General features: G+C 42.2%; 1 long non-coding RNA gene across 1 annotated transcript in view; it reads left to right on the forward strand.

The window, feature by feature from the left end:
- LOC138400233 (uncharacterized) overlaps window positions 1–13,584 on the forward strand; it is a 53,174-nt gene that overhangs the window by 17,144 nt on the left and 22,446 nt on the right. The window contains exon 5 of the long non-coding RNA XR_011236224.1: window positions 12,624–12,726. This is a non-coding gene — a long non-coding RNA (uncharacterized lncRNA). The remainder of the gene's footprint in view (window positions 1–12,623; window positions 12,727–13,584) is intronic.

Genomic DNA, 13,584 nt, shown 5'->3' on the forward strand with positions numbered 1-13,584 from the left:
AAGTTGAAAGTTAAGAGCACAGTCACCAGAGAGCTGCCCATGACCTCTCTGCCTTTGGTTTGCTGAAGAAGGAAAGGCTTTATTTCATCCTTATCTCTCCTCATTTGTAGGTCCTCCTGTCTGTTCAAGCCTCTGGCTTCCTTCTGCTGCCCCAGCTTCTACACCTTTATATACTGTGCCTCTTGGAATTGCTGCTTTGGAAACTAATTCTTCTAGATACCCCGAAACACCTCTCTCCTCCAACCAGACTCTTCACAGAAGAGTCCTCTTCCCTTTGCTGTAAACCTCGTTTCCACTAGATTATGGCACCTCACTTGGAATCTTTACAAGTGGAACTAGCTTTTTCTTCAACTCACCCCATACCACTTCCTCCCTGACTTTGCATGTCTTCCAGCCTCATTTCCCAGCACTCCAAGAGCTGCTTTCAGACCTTCATATACCTGTTGGCCAGTAAGGCCACCTGATTGCTGTCCTTGAGGCAGGCATCTGCATCCATTTCCCTTGTGTTAAAGACTTTCTCGTGTGTGATCTCCCCTCCTGTGGCCCAGGCTTGGGGATTGGTGGGCAGAGCTGGGCTTGGACCAAGGATTCAGGGCAGAATGTGGAATTAGGGGGCTTGGTGTTAGCATTGCAGATATGGGCAGGTGGGAAGCTGATAGATGTGAACATCAAGGAGAGTAGGCGAGACAGAGAATTTAGTATTTGAAGCAGGCCGGGCGCGGTGGCTCACGCCTGTAATCCTAGCACTCTGGGAGGCCGAGGTGAGCGGATCGTTTGAGCTCAGGAGTTCGAGACCAGCCTGAGCAAGAGCGAGACCCCATCTCTACTAAAAATAGAAAGAAATTATATGGACAGCTAAAAATATATATAGAAAAAATTAGCCGGGCATGGTGGTGCATGTCTGTAGTCCCAGCTACTCGAGAGGCTGAGACAGGAGGATCGCTCGAGCTCAGGAGTTTGAAGTTGCTGTGAGCTAGGCTGATGCCACGGCACTCACTCTAGCCTGGGCAACAGAGTGAGACTCTGTCTCAGAAAAAAAAAAAAAAAGTATCTGAAGCAAAAGATGTCCTTTGTAGGTTTTCTTCTGTGCCCATTCTTTTTTGAAAAATTATTTAATTTACAGAGAATATAGTAAATAATCTTTTAAAAAAATTAAAACACTATAAACAATAATTTGACTACTCCTATTACCCCATTTAATGGTTTGGAATGTATCTTCCAGACTTTTTTCTGTGTGTTTACATACATATGTGTGAACCTCTCCCAAAATTTAAAGTGTTAATTTTTTATTTACATAAATGATAACATTTTATGTATCATTCTGGTATTTCCTTCTTTGATTCAATGTGTGCCTTGACAATATCCCGTGTTAGTACATAAAGACGTTTCTCATTGTTTTTGGATGCTGTATAGTATTTCATAGAAGAGATATGCTATATTTTATTTAGCTATTTTCCTATCAACAGACATTAAGATTTTTCCAGTTTTTTGTTTTTATAAATGATTCTTGTTGTGTTTTTAATGTTAACATTCTGTTTCTCGGCCTTTTTTTTCCTCCCTGTTCTTTCCCTTGTAATCTCCTGGGTGATCTCGATATCTCTGACAGCTTCAGTTACCATCTACATATGGATGGTTCCGAAATCTCTAGCCCAAATCTCTCTCCAGACCAGAATATCCAACTGCCCACATGGACAACTCCGCTGGGATGTCTTGCAGACACTTGCTCCTTCTCTAGTGTTCTATCATACACATTATAAATACCATGCAGTGGCTAAAGTCCAAAACCTAGTAGTGACTAGCAAGCCTGTTCTTCCCTTCCCACATGTGACAACCAGTCAATCACTAGGACTTGTCCTCTCTACCTCCTCAATACTTCTTGAACCCAATCACTTTCCTTCTTTATTGCCACTACCCTGTGCCTTAGTTTTCTAATTTATAAAACAGAGTACTTGTGAGGATTAAGTGAATTAATACACGTAAAATGCTTAGAATAATAGATCAGCATCTACTAATTGCTGAATGAGTGTTAGTTGTTATCAGCATCATTGACCGCTCCCATCTCTGCCTCCAGTCTTGGTTTTATCCTCCCCTGTCTCCATTCCATTCTCAACACTGCAGCCAGAGTGCTCTTTATAAAGTGTAAGGATGATTGTGATGTCATTCCCCTGCCTAAAAATCGTCTGTGAAATTTCCATTGGCTTTTGCATGTGTTGTTACCTCCACCTAGAATGCTTTTCTCCTTAATTTTTTTTTTTTAAGACACAGGGTCTCACTTTGTCACCCAGGCTGGAGTGCAGTGGCATGATCATAGCTCACTGCAGCCTTGAACTCCTGGTCTCAGCCTCCCGAGTAGCTACAAGCGTGTGCCACCATTCTCGGCTAATTTTTTTTTGTTTTGTTTTTTTAGAGACTGGGTCTTGCTATTTTGCCCAGGCTGGTCTCAAACTCCTGGCCTCAAGTGATCCTTTCACCTTGGCTTCCCGAAGTGCTGGGATTATAGGTGTGAGCCACTGCGCCTGGCTTCTCCTTGGTCTTTGGATGGCTGGCTTTTTAAAATTGAGATACCTGCTTTTAAATGTTGCCTCCTGAGACAGGCCTTCTCCTGACCACCTAATAATTCTAAAGTGGCCACCCATATACTTTCTATCACATCACCTCATTTTAATTCTTTGCATAGCACTTAACGATTTCTAATATTTTTCTGGTTTATTTGCATATTTGTTTATGGTCTTTTCCAATTAGAATGTAAATTTTCTGAGAACAGAGATATTATCTGTTTTATTCACTATTGTATTCTTAGCACCTAGGAATTGTGAAATTCAATAAATAATTAAGTGAATAATAAAACAGTTTCATATATCTTATGAGGCCTTTCTTGGCCTCTCTGACGTCATCTGTGTCAGTACACTCTGTACTTCACCTCCCCATCCACCAACTCATCCCAACTCTTTAGATAAACTTTCCTGCTGCAGGGCCTTTGCATGTACTGTACCCTGTGCCTAGAACACTCTTCCTCAAAAGCCCTGCCACTGCCTGGGTAGCTCCTGTTCATCCTTCAAGTTATAGCTTTCATGTAGCTTCACCTCACCAGCCTTCTTGATCCTACAACTCTGTATGCATTGCTATTAATTATTGTATATATTATAATTAGTTGTCTGTCCTTCACTAGACTGTGAAGGGCCCAGCCTTTTGTAGGGCAAAAGCCTGTGTTGTACTCACCGTGAATTCCTACTTGTAGCTGACCAGCAGTGGCTAGAAGGATCCTTGAAAGTGGGGTAGTAGGAGAGGGGGATGCAGTGTCAGGAGCAGCACCTGAGGGCTAGGAAGGTATACTTTACGATGTCAGGATGAGGTCTAGACATTTGGCCCTGGGCTCATTGTCCTTCTCCTTATTTCATCATCTTTGGTGATGCCAGGGTTTGCCTGGGATGAACCACCTAACATACTTGAGGTAAACCATGTAACGTGTGTCTCTCTCCGAGTCATAGTCATGAAACCAGGGTAAGCTTGATGGGGCACTTGCCCATGAATGGGACATGTGTACTGAAGATAAAGGTTGAGGATCTGGATAGGCAGATTGTTTAGTCCAGGTAGCTGAAGGCAGAATAACTGATAGTTGAGTAGAATCTTAAGGAAGGAAACAAAAGGCCTGAGGAATAAGGTGAGGCAAGGCTGAAACAGGAAGCTGAATCATTAAGTCAGAAACCTAGAGAATTCAGATAGTGGGTGGAGTGTTAAGAAAGAACAGGGCAAGCAGTTCAGGATTAGGGTCATAAATAATCTTGGGGATTACTTAAATCATCTTTTAGCATTCTTACCTCTTTAGTTTGGAACCAGCTTTTGGATTTTAGGAAGGATCAGGTAGTTTACATACAAGGGTTTGAGTGAGGTTGCATATTACTTTGTGTTTTTTATGCTCTTTACTTTAAAAATCAATCCTCAGAAATTCTACCTTACCTTTCTCCCCCACCTCAGTTTCTGCTGCCAAGAGCCTACCTTCCATTGTTTCAAATAGATCAGGTTCTACTTGCTTATCTTTTTTTTTTTTTTTTTTTTTGAGACAGAGTCTTGCTCTGTTGCCCAGGCTAGAGTGAGTGCCATGGCGTCAGCCTAGCTCACAGCAACCTCAAACTCCTAGGCTTAAGCAATCCTACTGTCTCAGCCTCCCGAGTAGCTGGGACTACAGGCATGCACCACCATGCCCGGCTAATTTTTTCTATATGTATTTTTAGTTGGCCAGATAATTTCTTTCTATTTTTAGTAGAGACAGGGTCTCGCTCTTGCTCAGGCTGGTCTCGAACTCCTGACCTCGAGTGATCCACCCGCCTCGGCCTCCCAGAGTGCTAGGATACTTGCTTATCTTTGAGACAAGTTTCCTATACAAAAGCTTGCAGCAGTCCTGGAGCTTCCTTCAGGTAGGGTGAAGGGAGTGAGCACCCCTTCAGGATACCTCCTCCCACTGACTCAGGTGTAGCAGCTGGCCTCAGGAGTTTAGGACTCTGCTCAACCTGAATCTGTGAAATTTCTCTCTAAATTTTGGGGAGGGACATGAGAGCACAGATTACAGGGTGGGACTGTATCAGCGAATCATAGTTAAAATAGTGGAAAACTGGCTAGATGTGCATGGATGGCAGGATCCGAGCGTGTGTAGGAGTGTGTAGATGTGGATGGCTGGTCCTTGAATTTATGGCAGGGTTGGGGACACTGATGTGCCGGGTTGAGTGTCTTGATGAGTAGTGCTAGTCATTAACCCTTAGTGTTCTGTGTGTTTTTCTATATAGCCTGGAGCTCTTCTGCAGGCTGATGGGGAATCATGAGGGTAGAAGCAATACTTACCAAGGAGGAGTGTGTTCTCTTTTGAAGGGTAGGTGGAATTATTGTGTGCATGGATCAGGCAGTCTATGGCCTAGTCATCTGGCCTGTGTGAGGCAAGACTTCTGCACTCCCCTCTTAGGGCTCTGCTGGGAAAACCAACCTAAAAGAGCTGGAGATTATGACCATTGTTAGTGATTTCCCTGAGTGCTCCTTATCTTTTGCTTGTTCTCTCTGCTGTCAAAACCCCATGCTCTGATGTCCTGCCTCCTGTTTTCCACTTTGAGACCATCAAATTCCATAATCCACTCAGAGTTTTCTCTCTCTCGTTTTTTTGAGGCTTGAGGCTATGTTGCCTAGGCTGGAGCACAGTGGCTATTCACAGGCATGATCATAGCATATGATAGCCTCTAACTCCTGGACTCAAATGATCCTTCTGCCTTAGCTTCCTGAGTAGCTGGGACTATAGGTATATGCTACCATGCCCAGCTCAGACTTCTCTTTCTGGATTATGCACTCAGTGGCCAGCTTGACTCTTTGGCTCTACATAGTCCTCTAATTATGACATTGCCATCCAGCTTCAAGTTACGTGTAACTCCATTAGCCCTGTTCCTAGAGCTTTGGTTCTGAAGCTTTAGTGCATCAGAATTACCCATGGGGACAAGAGTGGGAGGCTGGATACTTGTTTAAAATGCAGATTCCTGGTCCCTATGCCTAGTCTTCTGATTCAGTAGGTATGGGGTGGTGACTAGGAATCTGCAATTTGTTCAGCCTTCCAGGTGATTCTGATACTAGTCATCATCTGCAGATGATATTTGGAGAAACTTTGACTTAAAGGACTCTCCCACCTCCCTACCCTTAAAGGGATGGAAAGGGATGTAAATTCTTTACTTGGAGCCTAACATCCTAGAATGGATGGTCTGTAGCCTATCATGCAGTGGGGACAGTGGATAACTGTCTCTATGTACTACTAGTACTGCATTTTCTTGTTGCCACAGTGGGAGCAGAGCCCAGATGAGGGAAGGCTTTATGACTCCCCCATGGAAGGTGAGTACTTTTAGGGTTTACAGGGGGCTTTGGCATTGGACTCAGAAAGCTGGCTAGAATATAGACCAGAGAACTTGCTAACCACTCTTCAGATCTGTCTCTGGAGTTCTTCTCATCTCTGTGTATATTGACCCTACCTGAGTGTAGGCCTTCCTCATCTGGTCTCCAAGCTGTCCTTACTCCCTATTGTGGCCATTTTGCACACTGCTTCCCCTTATCCTGCTGTAAAAGAACCTGTTCTTATCTTTTTCCTCTTGAAATCTAATGTTGCATTCCCATTACATACATAGTCAAGCCCAAATGTCTCAGGTTGGAATAAGCAGTCTTGTACAGTTTGGCCCAAATTGTGGCCTGCAGGGCCCTACAATATCTGGTCCTTGCCTGTTTCTCATTTCTCATCCCAGGCCCCTCTCCTCCTTCCCTGCTGCAGGCACCCTCATCTGTTCATAGTTCCATGACCTCTTCTCCAGCTATCTCTGGCCTCAGGGCCTTTGTAGTGCCTCTGCCTGGAATATACTTTACCAAGCTCTTCACCTTGTTAACTATCCCTTGCCTTTAAATGTCAGTTAAGCAATTATCTCCTTCCTCTTAGAGGGCTTTTCTCACTGCTTTATATGAAAAAAACTGTGTTAGTACCCCATTTGCTTCCAGTAGACCACTTACTGCCGTTTACCTGTTTGTCTTTCTCTCCTAGTGGATTCTAAGCTCCATGAGGGTGAGGACTTTCTTGTTCATGGTTGTATCTTCAGTGCCTGGTGTGTAGAGGCACTCAGTCACTACTTCTTGACTAATCCACATTTTTATCTTCTTGTTAAGTATCTGTATTGCTGCATTGTGGCTCTATATAGCTTTTGCATGTGCTTTTGCCTCTGCTAGAAACACCGTTTCTCTTGTCAACGTCTCAGATTCCTTCTTGTCCTTTACTGCTTCTCTAAACATTTCTTTGACTTCCCCAGACAGTGCTGGTTCAACAGAGACAACACTTTGTTCCTCTCAAATGGGCCGTTCACACTGTGTAGTGATTTTACCTGTGTCCGAGATAAATGGTATTTCCTCTGTTTCACAGTGAAGAACCGAGGCTCTGAGAGACTGATTAACTTGGAAATGGCAGAACCGATATTTGAACACTGACGTGTCTGAGGAGCCCTCATTCTACCTCACTGTGATCTCTCTAAAAAACCAAATTAGCAGGCCCAGAGAAACTGAGGTGAAAGGTGCTTTTTTATTAGTTAGGTAATAAAACTATTGTTTTTTTAAAAAATTTCCTCCGAGTTAAAACACAGTGAAATGAATACTATTGATAAGCCATTAATAAGGATGATAGAGTAAAGGGTGATGATGGTGTATAGGGATGATGTGTATTTCACATATTTCCTGGATGACACCCTTCTTGACTCCTTGTGACACTAACAAAGCCAACATACAACCTAGTAGCAATCAGCTGAGGTAAAACATTATTAAATTCAAATTAAAGAAAATATCAATTCATAGTTTCTTGGAGAACATATAAAGAATGAAGTCTAAACATTTTTGTTGAGGGAAAAAATGCAAAATTGCTATGCAAAGCCTTTACATCTTGCTATATATTGATAAGGGACTATTTGAGTAATAGTGGATATTGTAGTCGATACTGTGGAATTATAGTGGATATTGCAATATTACATAGCTATTAAAAAGAATGATGCAGATACACACACACAATCTCCAAGAACTATCATTAAGAGAAACTAAAAAGTGGTGCAGAATAGTGTTTATGGTTAGTGTGCTGGTATTAGCATTTGTATGAAAAAAGAAGGGCGACTCTATATACTTGTTATTTGCCCAGACTGTCTCTGAAAGTTTGTTATTTTTTAATGTCCTTCTGTGTTGCTGATTTTTTTAAAACCCATGTGGACATAACCTTTTTAAAAAAAATTGTGGTGAAAAACATACAACATTTACTATCTTAGATTTTTTTTTTTTTTTTGAGACAGAGTCTCGCTCTGCTGCCCTAGGTAGAGTGCAGTGGCATCATCATAGCTCACTGTAACCTCAAATTCCTGGTCTCAAGTGATCCTCCTGCCTCAGCCTCGTGAGTAGCTGGGACTATAGTCGAGTGCCATAATGCCCAGCTAATTTTTTTCTATTTTTAGTATAGACAGGATCTTGTTCTTGCTCAGGCTGGTCTTGAACTCCTGAGTTCCAGCAGTCCTCTTACCTTGGCTTCACAGAGTACTAGGATTACAGGTGTGAGCCACTGTATCTGGCCCATTTTAACCATTTTTTAAGTCTACAGTTTAGGCCGGGCGCGGTGGCTCACGCCTGTAATCCTAGCACTCTGGGAGGCCGAGGTGGGCGGATCGTTTGAGCTCAGGAGTTCGAGACCAGCCTGAGCAAGAGCGAGACCCCATCTCTACTAAAAATAGAAAGAAATTATATGGACAGCTAAAAATATATATAGAAAAAATTAGCCGGGCATGGTGGTGCATGCCTGTAGTCCCAGCTACTCGGGAGGCTGAGACAGGAGGATCGCTCGAGCTCAGGAGTTTGAGGTTGCTGTGAGCTAGGCTGATGCCACGGCACTCACTCTAGCCTGGGCAACAGAGTGAGACTCTGTCTCAAAAAAAAAAAAAAAAAAAAAGTCTACAGTTTAGTATTCTTAGGTATATTCACATTTTTGTGCAACAAATCTCTCAAACTTTTTCATCTTGCAGAACTGAAACTTTATACCCATTACACAATTCTCCTTCCCCCACCCCTCAACCTCCCTCTGGTAACCACCATTCTACTTTCTGTTTCTGTGAATTTGATTACTTTAGATACCTTATATAAGTGGAGTCATATAGTGTATCTTTTGGTGATGGGCTTATTTTACTTAACATAATGTTCTTAAAATTTATCCGTGTTGTAGCATGTGATAGGATTTCTTTCCTTTTTAAGGCAGGATAATATCCCATTTTATGTTATGTGCCATGATTTGTTTACCCATTTATCCCTTGATATATTGCTTTTTATAAATGTTTTCTTTTTTTTTTTTGGAGACAGAGTCTCACTCGGTTGCCCAGGCTAGAGTGAGTGCCGTGGCGTCAGCCTAGCTCACAGCAACCTCAAACTCCTGAGCTCAAGGGATCCTCCTGTCTCAGCCTCCCGAGTAGCTGGGACTACAGACATGCACCACCATGCCCGGCTAATTTTTTCTATATATATTTTTAGCTGTCCATATAATTTCTTTCTATTTTTAGTAGAGATGGGGTCTTGCTCTTGCTCAGGCTGGTCTCGAACTCCTGAGCTCAAACGATCCGCCCACCTCGGCCTCCCAGAGTGCTAGGATTACAGGCGTGAGCCACCGCGCCCGGCCTATAAATGTTTTCTTTAAAATACTTTGTGTCACTCTGTAAATATGATCCTGGAAAGTTGGATGTAAACATTGTGTGTGTGCATATATGACAGCAGGGGTGGGGATTAAGGGGTGGTTAAATTATATCTTCATTAACTTTACAGCAAAGAGGAAACTCTTTTTTATCTTGTGAATGATCCCCAACTTTATTTTTTAGACTTTTGTATTGGAGATTTTTCTTGGAATGAAACACATCTCTGCACTGAGAGGAACAAAAAACGGGGAGATTTGGTTGTGTTTAAAATTGAAGATACCTGTGTAGGCCAGGATACCCCATCATTTGTCTTAAGTTTACCCACTCTTCCATTTGTTTTGCTAGCATCTTTGTCTTCCTGTTCCATGACCGGAAATCTCAGAGCTCTCTTTTTATAACATGTTTCCTATGTGTTGGTTTGTTGGTTTTGTTTTCCCAAATGGAGTAAATTCTTTTTTTTTTTTGAGACAGAGTCTCACTCTGTTGCCCGGGCCAGAGTGCCATGGTGTCGGCCTAGCTCACAGCAACCTCAAACTCCCGGGCTTAAGCAATCCTTCTGCCTCAACACCCGAGTAGCTGGGACTACAGCCATGTGCCACCATGCCTGGCTAATTTTTTCTATATATATTTTTAGTTGGCCACATAATTTCTTTCTGTTTTTAGTAGAGATGGGGTCTCGCTCTTGCTCACGCTGGTCTCGAACTCCTGACCTTGAGCGATCCTCCCACCTCGGCCTCCTGGAGTGCTAGGATTACAGACGTGAGCCACCGCGCCCGGCCCTGTAGTAAATTCTTGAAGGCAGGAGGAATCTCTTACGATTATATCCTACAGTGATGAGCACAGTAATAGTAGCTCAATAAGTACGTATTAAGCAAAGACAAGAGCGAGGTGGAGGGAGAGAGAGAAATAGGCTCCTCTGTTGAAGAAGTAATCACTTTCGGTTTTTCTCTACCTCATCTTGTACCCTTCACCAGTGGAGAATTTCTTCCACTTACAGATTAAGTGTGCTGGGGACTTGGGATGTGTGTGTTGTGTTATGTTCTTTGTTGAAAGCCCAGATAAGAGAGCAGAAGCCGGATTGAGCCCTTAAGACTCTGGCCTGATGGTATGTAGAGAGACATCAATGTCACAGCCCTGAGGAGAATCTTGGATTTCTGTCCTCTTCCTAATATCAAGCTTAGGTATTTCATGGTCAGCAGGGCAGCTGGACCTGAATATGCCTTAGGCTTCTTAAATTCAATAGCACATAGTAGGAATGTTTGATAAAAGCGATTTTGCCATTTTTGGTGATAGTATGTGAAAGTACTTAATACAGAGCCTGACATATGGTTGGTGTACAAGAGGTGGCAATACGTGAGAACTATTTTGAAGTAGTTGAATCTTTCCCTAAGTCTCCTGCCTCCACTCATGTGCCTCTGCTTCCTACTGTAGACTAAAGATATAGGGGACAGCAACATGGATTTCACCTTTGGGAAGTTGCCAATTCCTTGTTTGTGGTCTTATGCTCAGGCAAGAAGTGTAATCTGCTTCCACATGTCTAAGAGCAGATATATCTGAACCCTGTCTGCCAGGTTACTCATAATTTCACTGCGGACTGAAAGTATTCCAAGCTAGCATTTTCTGGTCACCCTAGGCAGCTTTCTTGGTGTAGGGATCTAGCCTTGAGAATCTTAGTGGGGAAATTTGTTATTCTAGGGTAGCTGGGCAAGGCAGTGGGTGTCAGGGCTTGAGCCTGAGTTAACCTGGCTATGCTAACTCATGGGTATAGGCATGGAGGAGGGGACAGGGTAGGGGGCAAAAAGGGTTTAGGTCTGTCATTTCTATTCATAGGAAGATGCAGTCACTTGTGTGCAAGGAATAGAGCTCTGGCCTACTGTGGTCTGTCACCTCCCTGTGATGAGTCAGTTTTGCTCCCAGTTATCCCTGCAAGGCATCTTGGGTTTAGTAGGGGATGAAATAGGGAATCTGAGTCAGGTAGCTCTGCATCCTATCCTACAAATCTGCAGGGAGAAGTTGTGCCCCCCAGGACCTGTTTCCCACAAGCTGAAGTAAGAGGAATCCTATCCAGGTCCTGTGAGGGTTTTCCTCTATCCTTCTTATGTCCCCTTTTCACCTGGATTCTGGCCTGGGTTCTGGGAAGAGGAGAGAAAAGGTGAGGGAGGACGGGGAAAGTTAAAGAATTTGAGGGGGTGTATGGGTTTGCTGGCCCTAAATTCTTTTTGAAACAAAGTGTAGGTGTTGGAAGGAGGATGAGTGAATTGGTGGGAGAGCAAACACACTGCTGGCACTCAGCCTGGACCCTTACTTGTTATTATTGATCTTTGTATGTATGGTTCTTCTCTCCCAGATAGAGTATAAGCGTGTGCATATGTGTAATTTTCTATATCAATGGAATCGTATCTTAACTGTTATTTTTTTCCTTAATATTGTTTTATGTTCTTTATTTGATTGAGTGTTAGAGACATTTTCATGTCAATAAACAGAACAAATGGCTGAGTTATATTTCAATGAGTGAATATATTATAATGCATTTTATTCCCTGATATTTAGTCCAGTTATCTCATGTGTTATTAATGGGGCCTTCTCTGACCCCCTTACTTAAAATCCTAACAATCTCCCTTTCTTCCCTATCTCCTTTCCGTCCTATATTTTTCTCTGTAGCATTTAGTACTACATTGTATACTTTTTAAAGCTTATTTGCTTATTACCTAACTCCATTAGAATGTAAGCTCCATGAAGACAGGGATTTTTTTTTTTTCCCTTGAGACAAGTTGGAGTGCAGAGAGATCCTAGCTCACTTCAGCCTCGAACCCCGAGGCTCAAGTGATCTTCCTGCCTCAGTCTCCCGAGTAACTAGGACTATAGGTGTTTGCCACCATGCCCAGCTAATTTTTCTTATTTTTTGTAGACATGAGATTTTGCTATGTTGCCCAGGCTGGTCTTGAATTCCTGGCCTCAAGCAATCCTCCTGCTTTGGCCTCCCAAAATTCTGAGATTATAGGCGTGAGCCACTGCCTGGCCTTTTTCTCCCTTTTTATCCACTGCTCTATACCTGGTGTTTAGAACAGTTCCTGGTACACAGTTGATGCTCAATAAATATTCATTTAGTGAATGAATTTGTTGGACTTTGGTATACATATTGTGTTTTTAATTTGCAGTTATTTGGCTCTTACGAACATTCTGTGATAAACATCCTGATATATACATCTTTGTATACTTGTCCACTATATCCTTAGGATAAATTGCAAGAAACAGAACGGCTGAGTTAAAGGGTATGCGTATTTAAAATGTCAATTCATGGAGCCAAACTGCCCTTAAGAATGTAAACATCTACTAATAGCACATGAGATTGCTTGTTTCCCCATGTTTTTAATAACATTAGGTGTTGTGTTTTTCATCTTTCCCATCTGACAGGTCAGACATGGTCTAGTAACATGGTGGGTAAGAATGTGACTTTGGAGCTGGCTTGCTCGGGCCCGAATTCTGACTCAGCCATTTATTGTCTGTGTGACCTTGGGTAAGTCATTTATCTTCTCTGTCCTTCAGTTTCATCTTTGGTAAAGTTGAGATAATGATATCACCTATTTTATGGGGTTATTTTCAGGAATAAATTAGTTAATCCAAGTAAAATGTTTAGAATAGTAACTGAGACACATTAATAAATATGATATAGTTTGCATTTCTTAGAATATTAAAGGTCGAACATTTTTTCAGATGTATTTTGGACATTTGTATTTTTTATTTGAATCACTTATTTATGAACTTTGCACATTCTTCCAATAATATCTTCTTATTAAATTATAAGAGTTAACATGTTGACTATCATATATAATGCAAAATTGTCCCTATTTTGTCATTTATCTTTCAACTTTGTTTATGTAGTTTTTTTCTGTCTGCACATTTTGCATTTTTAGGTATTCAAATCTTCCCTTATAGTTTCTTCTGCTACTAGACCAATGTTTAGGAAAAGCATGCTTCCCCACCTCAAAATTACAAAAGTAGTGACTTGTTCTTTTTGAGTACCCTGTGTATGTGTGTGTTTAAATCTTTTAATTCAGTCTTTTTTTTTGTTTTTTTTGAGACAGCATCTCACTCTGTTGCCCAGGCTAGAGTGCCGTGGCGTCAGACTAGCGCACAGCAACCTCAAATTCCTGGGCTCAAGCAATCCTTCTGCCTCAGCCTCCCGAGTAGCTGGGACTACAGGCATGCGCCACCATGCCTGGCTAATTTTTTCTATATATATTTTTAGTTGTCCATATAATTTCTTTCTATTTTTAGTAGAGACGGGGTCTCGATCTTGCTCAGGTTGGTCTTGAATTCCTGACCTTGAGCGATCCTCCCACCTCGGCCTCCCAGAGTGCTAGGATTACAGGCA

Source organism: Eulemur rufifrons, chromosome 19 (genome assembly GCF_041146395.1).
Source record: "Eulemur rufifrons isolate Redbay chromosome 19, OSU_ERuf_1, whole genome shotgun sequence".
NCBI classification, from domain to species: domain Eukaryota; kingdom Metazoa; phylum Chordata; class Mammalia; order Primates; family Lemuridae; genus Eulemur; species Eulemur rufifrons.